The sequence below is a fragment of the Equus quagga genome, chromosome 16 (genome assembly GCF_021613505.1).
Source record: "Equus quagga isolate Etosha38 chromosome 16, UCLA_HA_Equagga_1.0, whole genome shotgun sequence".
Lineage (NCBI taxonomy): Eukaryota > Metazoa > Chordata > Mammalia > Perissodactyla > Equidae > Equus > Equus quagga.
Window position 1 is genome coordinate 67330095 of NC_060282.1, and position 13759 is coordinate 67343853.

The 13759-nt window shown below is 42.1% G+C and overlaps 1 protein-coding gene across 4 annotated transcripts in view; it reads left to right on the forward strand.

Annotated features, from left to right (window-relative positions):
- SULF1 (sulfatase 1) overlaps positions 1–13759 on the forward strand; it is a 176750-nt gene that overhangs the window by 70847 nt on the left and 92144 nt on the right. For all 4 annotated transcript variants that reach the window (XM_046642716.1, XM_046642717.1, XM_046642718.1 and 1 more), the window contains one exon: positions 1237–1351. The gene's annotated coding sequence lies outside the window, so the exon portion shown is untranslated. The remainder of the gene's footprint in view (positions 1–1236; positions 1352–13759) is intronic.

A 13759-nucleotide genomic window follows, 5' to 3' on the forward strand; every position in this document is an offset into this window, starting at 1 on the left:
AAAACGCATGCAAGCTATCAGGGAACAACACAACCACCTTGGTCCAAGGGGGAAGCGTGCAATCAGCAGCACCTCACTCTTCCTGACGATAGAAATCCATTCGATACGAGAAACCTCCATCACTTTGACTTGACCGTGATTATTTTTAGTAGCTTTTATGCCCAGGTGTTTTATATTCATCATCTCAACAGTCCTTGTGGTTTCTGGTTAGCCATCCATTTCTATTTGGTGTAAAAGTACAAGCTTAGTGTAAAAAGTACAAGCCACTGTCACTGTGGGTGTCAGTGAAGCCTTGCGCGTGTGCTTCCGTATATGAATTCATCTTGCAGCTCAGAAGAAGGGATCATCTAGTTCATCATTAGTCAAATGATGAAGGATCGGAAAGTGAATGTTGTTCCTTTTCAGCAGATGTGCCACAGGAAATCTATTTTGTTTATACTTCCTCTAAACTCCATGATCCTGAGTATCATTTGCAATTTAAATTAAAAATAGCTGATGTCCCACCATTAATAGTACATATCCGAGAACATTCAGACTCTCTGTGTAGCCTGCCATTCATGTTTATTCATATCAGTGGTAAGCAGGACTCTGTGCTACTAGGTACACGTGGTCGGGGGGGTGACAGAATGTAACCCATTAGCCACCTTCTCCAGGCAAAAGTGGATTGCATTTTAAGATAATCACCTGAAAAACATAAAATTACCGAGGATGGAGCCCCAGAACACAGATACTTGAGGATATTTCCTTTTTCTAGGGGTGCTTGGTATGTTGATTCACTAATTTCTAGTCATTTAGAACAGTATGGCAGGTATATGTCCCAGTTTTTATGCTAGTGTTTCAAAAGAATAAGCCACAGAAGCAAGACAGAACACTTCCTGCCAGGAAGTCGGGTGAGCTGGTAGAAAACCGTGTTTTTGCCGACGTGGCCCTCCCAGGGAGGCGGTCGTGACTGCCTGAGTTAACCCCGCAGCGACGAGCCATGTGACCTTGAAAGAGCTGTTTCACCTCTCTCTACCTCAATTCCTTCAGCCGAACATGGGGAAAATAGTCCTACCCCCTCAGTTTTGTGAGGAGTTACTACACCGTTCCTGGTACATACTATGTGCTTAACGAGTGTCAGCTTTTATTACTCGCATCTCTGACTCCCATTGTGCACATCTTTAGGAGCATCTGTGCCCTTGGGAGAGAGCGAAGCCCTTAGTTGGGTCTTTCAAAGCCTTCTGTTTCTCTCTGCAGGTGGGAGGAATAATCTCGCAGGCGGAAGGCAGATTCCCCTAACCTCGCTAATGCTAGCGAACCAGGTGCAAACATCCAGATTTCTGCACATCCCTGACGGCACGTGGTACCCGTGGTAAGGAGTGGGGCTCCTTAGGGGTTTGTTGAATGAATGCTGGTGCCCTGGCTGAAAACTGCTCCTCGTCCCCCAAGGTACCAACCGCTTGGTAGTTTCCTGCATTTCTTGATAACCTCAACTCAGTGTCCTGTGAATGGATTTCTACTGCCAAAAATATCATTCAATATGCATACTTCTGTTAAAAGATTTCCTTGACACAGCTTCTGGTTTCCAAGAGGATGCTCTGTTAAATAGATATAAAAATCCTTAGCTCTACTCTCAGCATGAGTGTGGGCATCGTAGGGGTACCCCAGGAATGGGAGTCATTCAAGAAGATTCTCCCTCACGACTAAGCCATCCCCTGGTATTAAAGTTATATGGTCCCCATTTTTACCACAAAGGACAAAGTGGGTGGCAGAAATGTTCAAGACCCTGCCAGAATGTCAGGGACATGGAGGCCAACGTCTACACGTTTGAAATGAGAGTCTGTGATACGTAGTGCTTGGGACAGCATAAGATAGCGATTTGGACTTGCAACATCTTGTTTCCTTCGCTGCTTTTCAAATTCCTCAGAGGCTGAGTCTTTTCAGGGCCCTTTAACTGAGCATCTGGAATGAAAATATTCTACAACCTGAGAAAATGACTTTTTTTGAGGGGGAGGGGAGAAGTAACCAGCCTGCTTTTTGTTTTGTTTGTTCGCTTCTCGGTTCTTTGGTTTGTCTTGCCTTTTCTGGAACCATTGAGCTCTTTTTCCAGGCGCTTCCTTCTCCCCTCTGACCTCCTGTCCAGGGCCATAGAGCTAAACACTTGAGCAGCCATGCCCACTGACCTGCAGGTAACAACTATAACTTTGGTTTGAAACTTGTAGGTTAAGTGTGCTAATGCACTCAGGCCAGAACCCCTTTCTAGAATACGTCAGCATTCACGAGTCTGCCCCATGTAGTTGGGATGTTTAGTGAGTTTTGAAAGCACTTGTCTAGAAGGTGTGGGAGGAGTACGTTACAGTAACTGTTTCTACAAAGAGGAGCTTGGAGACAAAGTACTGAGCAAAAATGACACAATGAAAGAAAACAGAAAATCCTGTCATGCCTAAGGCTTCCCACGCTACAGTCTTCTTTCTTTTGCAACCTTGAATTTATTTCCAAAACAAAGTGAGATAAGCCAGGATGGAGCCCTGCAGCTGGATAAGTGCTAGTGTCCAGGACTGTCTTTGAAAAGAATAAGGACACATCTGTCAGTGAGTTCTTCCCACTGCTCACTCACTCGCCCCGCTGCTGTCCGACTGGCTTCTCAGCTGAAGGGGCTGCTGGAGAGTCCAAATACCTGAGCCTTTGTTCTCAGAAAGGACAACTCAAGAGCCAAGAAATGCCCTTCAAACTGATTGGGAATAAAGTCAAACTTTCACAACTTCTCATTCTTCTTTTTGAGTGTACTGAATGAAATTGATCTTGTAGAGAAATTGAGGCTCATTGAAAAAGCAAAGACTTTTAAAGATGAAAGGTCACCTGTTACTTGAAAAAGCCTTTTAAATGTCCTAATTTTCCTCATATTATACTATGATACGTACATATGCAAAGATCTTAAGTAATTGCTAACTAGATATTTAGATATGGCTGAAAATACCAATGGATGACGTACTCAATTCATCTTTTAAAATATTTTACATCTGGTCAAAGAAATACCCATAAATGAGTACATTACCATCTGGGCATCCATTCTCTCATTCCATAAACCTTTACCAAGCTCTTACAGTGTGCCAGATTCCAGGTGGGCTCTAGAGGGGGAAATTATGGTCCAAAGGTAGAGATATACACAAGGTATTACTAGAGTCCAGAGGAGGAGCACAGAATTTCTGGAGAAGGGAAACAAGTGTGTGAGTGGCAGAAGGAGGTCGAGGAAGTCTTCACTGATGTCTGAACTTTCTTGGGGAATAAGAAAGGGACCAACCATTTTGGTGGGACTGGAGTTGGATGGGCAGATGTCATGCTGGACAATCAGCAGGCGCTTGAACCTAGAAGGTGTTTTTAATGCTAGGGCTGTGATTGGGAAGGCGTTGAATTTTGAACAGGGAAGAGATGTGGTTAGGCTAGCATCTAAGAGGATTACTCTGGTGCCTGAGTGACTTGAAGATGAATTTAAGAGGAAACAGACAGGAAACGGACCATTAGAAACTGACCCAGTGATCTGGAAAAGAGATGAGGATGTGAACTATGGTAGTGAAGAAGGGAACATAACTGAGAAATATTTAGATGACAAAAGAAGCAGGATAAGTGACTGATGAGTGGGGAAGGTGCCAGAACAGACGGAGAGAAGGGATACGTATGGCCTCCAGATTCATCTATCATCCGTGTAATGATAGTTGTGGCACCAACAGAGACAGAGACACTGATAAGTCACTTTTCCTTTTGACACAATGACATGGATTATTTTCTGTAAATAGAGATCAAAATATTAGAGCGCCTAATATTTATCAGACATTTTCCTGTTTATGAAGTACTCCACTAATTCTAAGTCATTTGATAATACTAACAAGCCTGAAGACAGGCAGGGTTATTACATTTTAGAGATGAGAAACTGCAGTACAGAGAGGCTGTCAGCCTCTCCGAAGTCACACAACTAGCAAATGGAAGAGCAGAGACTCAGATTCAGAACCTCCATCCTCCTTCCCCTGGGGAAGGCCTTCTTTTGCAAGGAGCTGTCTCCATGCCAGGACAGAGTCACAAGCCGTTTCTGTCTTGGTGATGGTGTTTCCTGCCTTCTCTCCCAGGTTTCTGAACGTAGTTGCGTGTATTGCCGACCATGATTAGGAGTGTACGTTCTTGATTCAGGATGTTATTTGAGGGCTCCACTCTAAAGAGATATTTGTTATGCCTTTTTGCCTTTTGCCAGGTAGAATCCACAAACGAAAGACCAATGATAAGCTACTAGAGGAAATAGACTCTTTGTAACTTTCACAAGACCTGTCACATAGTAGGTGATGGCAAGAATTTCATGAATGAAATCAGTAAGGGCTTACTAATACCTCTATTAGGATTACTCTAAACTAACCCACATCAACGTGGACCCCCAAAAATCTATGATTTCAATATGAATCTATAACCTGAAAAGCTCATAGCCTTTCCTATATGGCACAGCTAAAGATTCCTGAAAAGGAGAATTCGGCAAAAGATAAGGGAAGAAACAGAACATAAGTGTGTATTTTGGGGAAGGGAGATGGAGAACGATGGGATAAGGATGGAGAGGACAGGAGCAGGATTTACAAGGAGGAAAGGATAAATTTTCCCACTGCGCTCAATCAAATGTCAATAGAAATGACATCCACATTATACAGAAGTATGACCGTAAAGCATATTAACTTGAAATCACTGCCATTTGTGAGATTATAGCTCACCCCAAGTCGTCTTAACCTAGGCAAGGGCACCTTGGCTTTTCCTCTGAGAAGCATGATGCCAGCTAGGCCTGCCCAGCGTTGCCGGGTAATATGAAAGATTATCAAGCTTTATCTGTGTCTTTACTCAGGAAAACTGAGGCAGTGAAACTAAGGGAAGTTGAGGATTCACTATTAGAAATTAACTCTTATAAGGAAGGGGAGAAACAGATTTGGCTCTGGTGAGGGAATATAGGACATTTTCTCAATCATATATAATAAATGAGAAGGCAGAGAAAATGGAAAAGAAAGGAACTCTAACAGTTACATGTTTAAGGTGAACACAGTGATCCCTGAACATGTATTTGAAAGCACAGCCGTCGTGTTTAATCAGGGTGTCATGGAGTCCCAGAGTTCTCAAAGGGAGGAGAGCCTGTGAGGAAAGTCTTTCCTTCTAAGAACGTGTTAGGAAGAACAAGCTAAGTGAGAAAACACGTGAGCCCTGTGAGTAGATGCATGTGTAGCCAAACGTTTGTTTGTTTTCCAGAGCAGAGGATACAATACTTACTTTAAAAAAAAGCATTGAGATGGAAATGTTTTAAGCTTAGAACTGTGGATCCACCAATTTGTAGATCGCTGAAAACATTTGATTTTCCATTCTTTCTCAGTGCTTCTGGATCCAAGCCCTTGATGCAGAAGAGTTGGGGAAGGAGGGGAAGAAGAGTTTGAGGAAGGGGTGACCTTCCTTAAATGTGGAGCTGACTGATCCACAATTGTGCACCTTCTCTACTCTGTAGTCATTCATTGGAAGGGCCAGAGAAGACTCCAGTTCCTTAGCGTCTTCTTCCCAGAGAGCTGAAGACAAACAGTCATTTCCTTTTCTTCCTCCCATACCTTCTTCAGTGGCATAACTTCTGCTAGGAGTCACTGCTTTAAAACCTTGGGAGTTCCACATACTCTGAAGAGTGTTGGAGAGGGTTTCACGAGTTTTAGATATGTGAGTGTGATGGCGACAGAAGACATTTCTTCACCACACAAATGCAATTTACTCATTTGAGCAAGTCCCTTTTAACCTGAGACAGAACTGGCTTCAGTGAAAATATTCGTGGAACTAGAAGAAAATTGCCTTAAATTAGTTTTGTGTCAGGTCTAACATATAGCTCAAATGTGATCGTGATGGAGTGTTTTATGATGTAGTGGGAAAGTATAAGATGCGGGGTCCTTTCTCCACTTTGAGAAAGAGTGATTTGGGGTCAGCCATTTAGCCACTCTTGGAATCTGGTTCCACCCCTGAAAAAATAGGGATGATACCAGTGCTGCCGAGGGGCCCTGGAAGACTCAGATTAGAAGATGAAGTGAAGTCTTTGTACAATAGAAATTTCATACAGATGTCGTTATTGATTACTCGAGACCTCAGTTTCCCCAGTTTTTAAAATGAGCTAAATAAGATGATTACTAAAGTCCATTCTTGACTTTCTAAGTCTATGACTTCTATGATTCTGTGGTTCTGTGAGGTGGAGATTTAAGTGATCATCCGATTAATTATTCTTATTGGTCAAATCAGACTACTTCTGTTTTGTTTTTAATTACTCTAATAAACACCGCTGTATATAGTACATGCTGACAAACACAGTCATGCACTGCACAATAACATTTCAGTCAACTACAGACCGTCCATATGATGGCGGTCCCATAAGATTAGTACCATTAGCCGAGGTGTGTAGTGTCTGTACCATCTAGGTTTGTGTAAGTAGACTCGATGATCACACAACGTTTGAAATCACCTAACAACACTTTCCTCAGAACATATCCCCGTTGTTAAGTGACATATGACTGCATAGAAATTCAGCCCCTGATGTTTTTTAATCTTCTATTTACACTATCTTCATATAATATTTTTTGGACCAATAGCCACATCGATTTAAAAATCCTCTTGGCCAAATTTAACTCTAGACCACAGCCTTCCTGCAGACCCTCTGTGTTGGCAGTGAGCCACAAATAGATAACAGATGTATCAAGATATCTATCTCCTCAGCCTCAGGATGGCTGGGCGGGGCCGGGATGGCCATGAGTAGCCTTGTCTGCTCACCCCAATGGGCTGTACCTAGTTGATATTATTATTTTCTTTGTGTGCCATGACAGCAAACAATTTGGGAAATGTACTCTAGAGTAGTTGAATTTACCAAATAATTTCTATTTTGTGGTAAACATAAATCAAATTGAATAACATATTTTAGTTTGTGTATTTATATTTTTTCACTTCTAAGCATTGCTAGTTTATCATTGATAACTTTGGATTAACCATTAGTAATGACTACAGAATCAGTTTTCACAAGTCTAAGAATAGCGTGTCAGTTACGTATTAATTTGAGTCTACAAAATCCTAATTTGAGGTATAACACACATAACTAAGACATACAGGCAAAACAAATCACTTTTTGAAATTCCTTTAAAGCGTAGAGACCTTGAGATTTAGGAATTTGGATTTTTTTTTTAAAAAATCCCTGCTGTACAAGTAAAGGCAGAATTCCTATTTTCAGCTAAAAACAAAAGTCCTATTTGCAGGAGCAAGAAGGGAAAAAGGAAAAAATCTGCAGGTGAAGAGAGATAATTACGTTTTTCCTATGAATCAACGTGCACCAACATTCCTGCAGAGGAGTTGTTTTTGTTATCATCTTTGTATCCAACATGAAAATTTTGCATTTGGGTAAGAAAACAATAGCATATCTTTGTTACACAATGTTTTCTGAAAATATTGAAATTCTTCCTTTGGATGTGAAAAATGAAAATTCATCTTCAGGGGTTACCATTTAACCTCTTTCAAGAAAACTCAAGTGTCTTTACCCTGTTGCGTTCATGAAAGCAGTGTCACCAGCAGCTCTTGTGGCACCATCAGAGAAAATTCAGTTCTCACTCTTGCTGCGTCTGCTCAGACCAGCATTTCTGATCCGGAAATACGCTCTCAATATGTGCCACCGGTGTTTCTGTCAGTACACAAAGGCTATCGGCTTCATTAAGTTGGAGTAAGGAAACTTCCTTGAATGGCTCATCCAAGACATCTATCTACCTGGCTGAAGAAACAATGCTAACTCTTTGTCCATAAAAACTTGTTAAAGACTTCTGTTATGAGTGTTTTAATGTGAATGGAATAGTCAATTGATTACAGAAATCTCCTTTTTAAAATTTATTATCTTCTCAAGGAATTCATTTTTACAATATGTGACTTATTTTCCCTCAGGTACATAAAAGTATTCACGCTGGAAAAAAAAAAAGAAAGAAAAGGAAACTCAGGTAGAATACTAGTATATTGTCTCCATAAAGACTTCGGGCTCTTTTTTAAAGAAGCTAAGAAGAAATTCACACCATAAAAACATCTACTTGAATCCTGGATTTCCCGAAAGATAGATAGTGGAATCCATTTCTGTTTTCCATTTCCATAGCTAATGAGAGATTTCTAACATTCTTTAATTGACCCAGAAACCTTAAACTGCCTTAAATATTAGTTTGGAGCTTAATGCCTGCTGAGAGAATTTCATGTTCCCACTTGCCCCTGAGGATTTCATAACAGTTGCCATAAGTTGTAATTATGCATTTATTTGTGTATTCTTTATGTCTTCAAATGTGTCATTAACCACAGGTTTTGTTTTCTCTTATTTCGAATATAAATCACACTCTTCTGGTTTAATTTAAAAGGCCCTGTTTTCCTGACATTTTAAATCTAGGATGGTGGTAGAATGAGAAAAAAAAATAGTGTTAGGAGAAGTAATTGGGAATTTGACTACATATAGCAGAAACCAAAATAGTGCTTTGCCACAAAAGGTTTTGTTCTCTCAGGTAAAAGAAATCTAGAGTCAGGATGTCAGAGCTGAGACAGTAGTCACCAGGAACCCAGGCTTCTTTTCTCTCTCTGCTCCACCATGGAGCATTCCATCAGTGAGAGTATCTCATGGGCCAAGATGAGTGCTGAAGCTCCAACCATGTTCTATGACAAATGGCACTCACGCTCTTTTTTGGAACTGTCCCAGAAGTTCCAGACAGCTCTTCCACTACACCTCGTTGGAAAGAATTCAGTCATGTGGGCACATAGAGCTTCAAGAGAAGCTGGGAGATGTCACCTAAAGCTGGTCACATTGCCACTGCGAATAAAATTGGGATCTTGTTATAAATGAAGAAGGTAGTGAATGATGAGGTAGGTAATGAGCAGTCCCTGCCATATAATTCAGGAGGATTTACAAAAGTCAAAAATGAAAGTGTATTTTTCCTTTCAACAAATGGTAACAGAAATTATATGAGCTCAGAATTTGTCTGGAGAAAAATAGGTTGTCGCTGTCAGACAAAATTTTAAAAAATGGTGCCACATCATGATTGTCTGGAATATTTTGGCCTCAGCATTCATCCACGTGGTGGGGTGAAGCAATGACTCAGGATGAGGTGGTTTTCCAGGAATAACTGTGCCATCCCGCTGTCCTCTTCTCACGACTCCTACCTAGAAACTACAAGTTTTCCGGCCACTGTTCCCTAAGGGGGGCAAACTTTCTGCAGAGCAGTCCTTTCCTGTTTCATTGAGTTTCATGTCACAAACAAATGCATTTTCAGCAGTGTCGTCCATTTAACTTTCTCGACTGTCTTTGTAAAAAGACCGTCAAAGTGTGATATCAATGTATCTTCAAGGCTTTCCTCAATTCTTTAATCCAAATTATCTCATAGACATATTTTTACCAAAAAGTTGTTTTCCCATACTTTTTTTAACCTGGGATTTTATTAAGGATACTCTAATCAACATAATAATATTGCTAAAATCATTAGACAGCAGCATTGACACTTCAACTCATTCCATTCCCATTATTTAGGGACATATTGTTACTTCGTATTTTCACTGGTCTGTGGGTTTGTGCAGAAAGAACAAATAAACCTAAAACCAATATTCTGTTTGCTTGAATTGTAGTGGAAAGTAGCAATGAAAAGGTTTAAAACTTGTGCAAATGCATCTTTTCTTGCCTGTTTGTGCAGTACATTAATCTATGTATTTTTAATCTCTATGTCCGTGGGTGGTCAAGTTGGCTATTCACAAAATGATGAAGTAAAATGGGTAAGAACTGATTGTCTTTAAGGGAAAAAGCCACAGAGTCAGAAGACCTGAGTGTGAGTTTCCGCTTCAGCTTTCTGAATCCCCTTTTGGGGCCGGGGGCGGGGTGTGCGGATTAGAGAAGAAATCAAAACGCTTGCTCTACCTCCCTATGTAAGTTGTAAAGAGCAAATTCGATGATTTATGCCAAGACTTTCCTGAACTGTGATGCATTGTGAACACAGAAGAACTTATTTTATCCACGAAAGGGCAAATCTATCTTCTAATGGGATTTGAGATACAAGAAACTACCTAAGTATATGAAAAATCTTGTTCCCAGTTCACTTATGTATTATCGTGGAAAGTCAGGCATTCAGATAACTAAATACATATTAGAGGAAAGTGCTAGCTAAGAAATAGTTGTCCACCAGCCAAGTTGGAATCATTTTTCTTTCATCTACCTTGGCTGGCTAATATGGCTCTTTGGGGTTCGTTTTCATATGGAAAGATGAACGCCAGTTTCGCTGTGGCATTCAGGGTGATATAACCCGAATTGAGTATCCTGCACATTCTAGGGGGCCTTGGGACCTTTCAAAGTGTGCTGTCTGCCCTTAGAATGAGCACTGCTGCCGGCACCTTCTGGAACTGTGTCATCCTTAGCATTGTGTGTAGCCATCCAGCTTTCAAATGGAAGCGGGGCTCTTTTCTCATTCATCCCTTATCTACAACAGCGCCTAACGAAAGGCTTTTCACCCGTGCTGAAAAAAGATTGCTGAATTAAATGTCTGGCAATTAAAATAAATGGACTTGAGCAAGAAATGGCAGGTAGTTGTAACGCTCCTAGTCAACTATCTGGATAGTTTCCAAATATGGAAAATGACAGCAAGGGTGCTCCTGTGGAACTTAATCCCAAACCCAGTCTTCCCTAACTCCCTTCACCTAATACCACCAGCCAGACACTGCAGAAACAAGAAGGAATCTAATAATCCTGTGAAGCGCCCGCCCCCAGACGTTTGTCGCACAGCCTGTGCACTAAACCCACTGATGGATCGCCCTGGAGAGAGACCCTCATGTCTACACTCTGGTTTTACACACAGATCTAACGAGCCCTAACAGGCCATCTCCCTGGCAGCTCCCTAGCGTATCAGAAGAGGGAAGGTGGAGTTATGAGAGGTAAATACACTTGTAATTACCGGAAGTGATAATTGATAGCAAAGGAGGTAAAAACAATACTACGAAAGGCAGCCATAAGGAATTCCAAACAGTATCCCGTGTCGTTTATGCACTGAGCAAGCAGCTTTCAACATCCCCGCACCCCTTAAGGAAAGGCTGAATTATAGCCAAAGGCAATATTTATATTAACGGTGATGACCCCAAGCCATAAAACAAAACAAATCGGTGACATCATTCCCAGTCACTGTCTTTGAAGACGAGGAAATGCGTAATTAATTGTTGGAAGTGCATGTGGTGGATTATATCATAATCCCTGATTATTGCCACCCCACCCTTGCCAGAGAAATGAATGGAGTTCAATGTCCCCACCCACTGCGAAGGGACTTGTAGCCTTCCAGCGAGCAGAACATATCCCCACCCCGCCCCGGGCTCCACCACATGGCTTGCTTTGGCCCATGGCAGGTAAGCAGGTGTGCCAGATGCCACGTGTAAGCAGATGCTTTGAGCGGTGTTCCAAGTTTCCACCAGCTTGTCTGCTCCTGGTGTCTGTCATGAGAATAGTTGTCTCACATAGGGGCCGAGCCACCACCCCCTGCAGCCTCCATGTAACACAGGCAGAAATAACTCTTTTTTGTTATAAGCCGCTGAGCTTTGAGGATTCTCTGTGTAAATTCAGTGTGCTTTAAAATGGTTCCTGTTTGTTTGTTTTAAACTCCTGCCTTTAAATAGTTAAAGTAAGGTATTAGGGAAATTCCCATATTTGGAGACCCTCTTTCCCCTCCTGTGATAGATAATTGAGGTATTCCTGTGAATAGCCTCAGTGAAAATTGCACTTGCAGAGATGGTAGAAAAACAGCCACAGCCAGCCACGTGCAATATATCAGCCGGATTGTGCTTCTTCCACCCAGCAAGCCAGGAAGCCAAGCCTGGGGAGGGCTCCTGTGGGCGTGCCCCCTTGGGGCTTGGGAACAAGGCCTGCTGGGGGCGGGGGTCTCAGTGCATGGAATTTCCATGGACTGGTGATATTGAGGATGATGTCATTAGGGTGTGGGTTAAGGACAGCTGGCAGCCACCTGCCCTCCTTTGAGAAAATTTCAGGAGTCGGGGGTGGGGGGATCTCTCAGATCACAGGCACAAAGCGGAAAGGCGAGCCCGATCTTCTTTCTGTCTCTGGAAAATGAAGCCCTCCCATACTAACTCGGAGCCTGAGAATGACCGACTGCGTGACTCTGCACAAATTATTTCACCTTCTGCCTCGGCACCAAGGATTAATTAATCATTGCAAGTTGTCTCGCGACCACACAATGCTAAGTACAAATAGAGGAGACCCTGGAATTCATGGAGTTGTGACTCGTGGTCTTGAATATTCATGTTCAACCACGCCAGTCCACTCTCTCACCCAGCAACAACGCTTTGTTTTACTGAGCTCTGAGGGGACCCCTTCTGTTTGTAAGGTGAAAGGGGGCCCGTACGTGGTGTGTGGCTGCAATATTGATGCCCTGTTTTGTTCTCCTTGGTAGATGCTGTAAGGGACAGTGGCAGGTGCCTGGAAACACCAGCCACACCTGATGGCCATTTCCACCCAAAAAGTTGCTCTCTGTTAATTTTGCTGGTTCAAACTCATTTAGGCATACCAGATCTTTTAACGTGAAAATGCACTTCAGGAGAAAATACAAAACCAGAAGAGTTAAGAACAAAGATTTTGGTGTGGGGTAGCCTGGGTTCTGTCCCTTACTGTTCAGTCTGGGCAGATTCCTTAACATCCCTGAATCTCAGTTTCCAAATGAGTGATAATGGTACCTACTCCATAGGTATGTGGCTGGGATAAAGTGAACTAATGACTATGAAATGTTTACTCCGTGGTACGTGCTCAATGGCTACTTGCAAAAAATGTTACTTCTTGAGAAAAGGTAAAGTCTCATCCACATGCTGGAAATTTTGGAAATTTAGATATCCAGGAGAGGGGCAAAGGAAGGAGAGAAGGCCACGAATTCAAGATGTGCCACTTCTCGGAAGTGCCCAGTTCCCAGCAGCAGACCATGTGGTGTCGGAATATATTCCCTGAAGTCGGACAACTGGAAAACCTAGACTCCAAAATTCTTGCCCCTTCTACACTGAGTGTCAGACCATGTGTCCCAATTTGGGATTCTGAGAAGTGGCTGCTGCAAGAATTAAGATACACAAAGTAGTTTGGAAGGTTGCAAACTTGACCTTCGCTCTGTTTCAGCCCGCTGAACCTTGTCCTGGTTAGTTCCGTCCAGCTTTTCCAGCTCACTTTTGTTTGGCCTCATCCCTTTCTCTATTCTTCCAGGGTGTGAGGAGTAGAGTTCAGCTCCAGGGTTCCCAGAGCACCTAATGAGTCTTGCACATCACAATAGTTTGGTAAATTTTTTGGATGGTATTGCTTAATTGAGTCAGAGTTGTTTTTCACTGCAATTATATTTGTCTGCCAGCGTCTCAAAGAGGAGATGATAGATGGGGGTAAAAGGCCCAGAGTGGGTGATTGGCAGAGACAGCTGGGCAGAATCGGAAAACTAGGGAGGGGCTTCATTAAAACAAAAGCAAGTAACTCACTTTGCCTCCTTAATCTCTAGTAATAATTTACCTAAAGATATAAAGTAAAATGGGGTGGTGGTAAACCTACCTTTGTGCCTAACAATTGTTTAATAAATGGAATAAACTTCAGCATTGTGCGGGGCCACTGTCAGACTCCATTAGTTCATGTGTGTCAAGGATTTGTGGAACCTAGTTTCTTAAGACATTGAAAGAGACTATCTAGAAAGAGATATTAGAGGGTCATTTGAAAGCCGCTCCAAAGAAC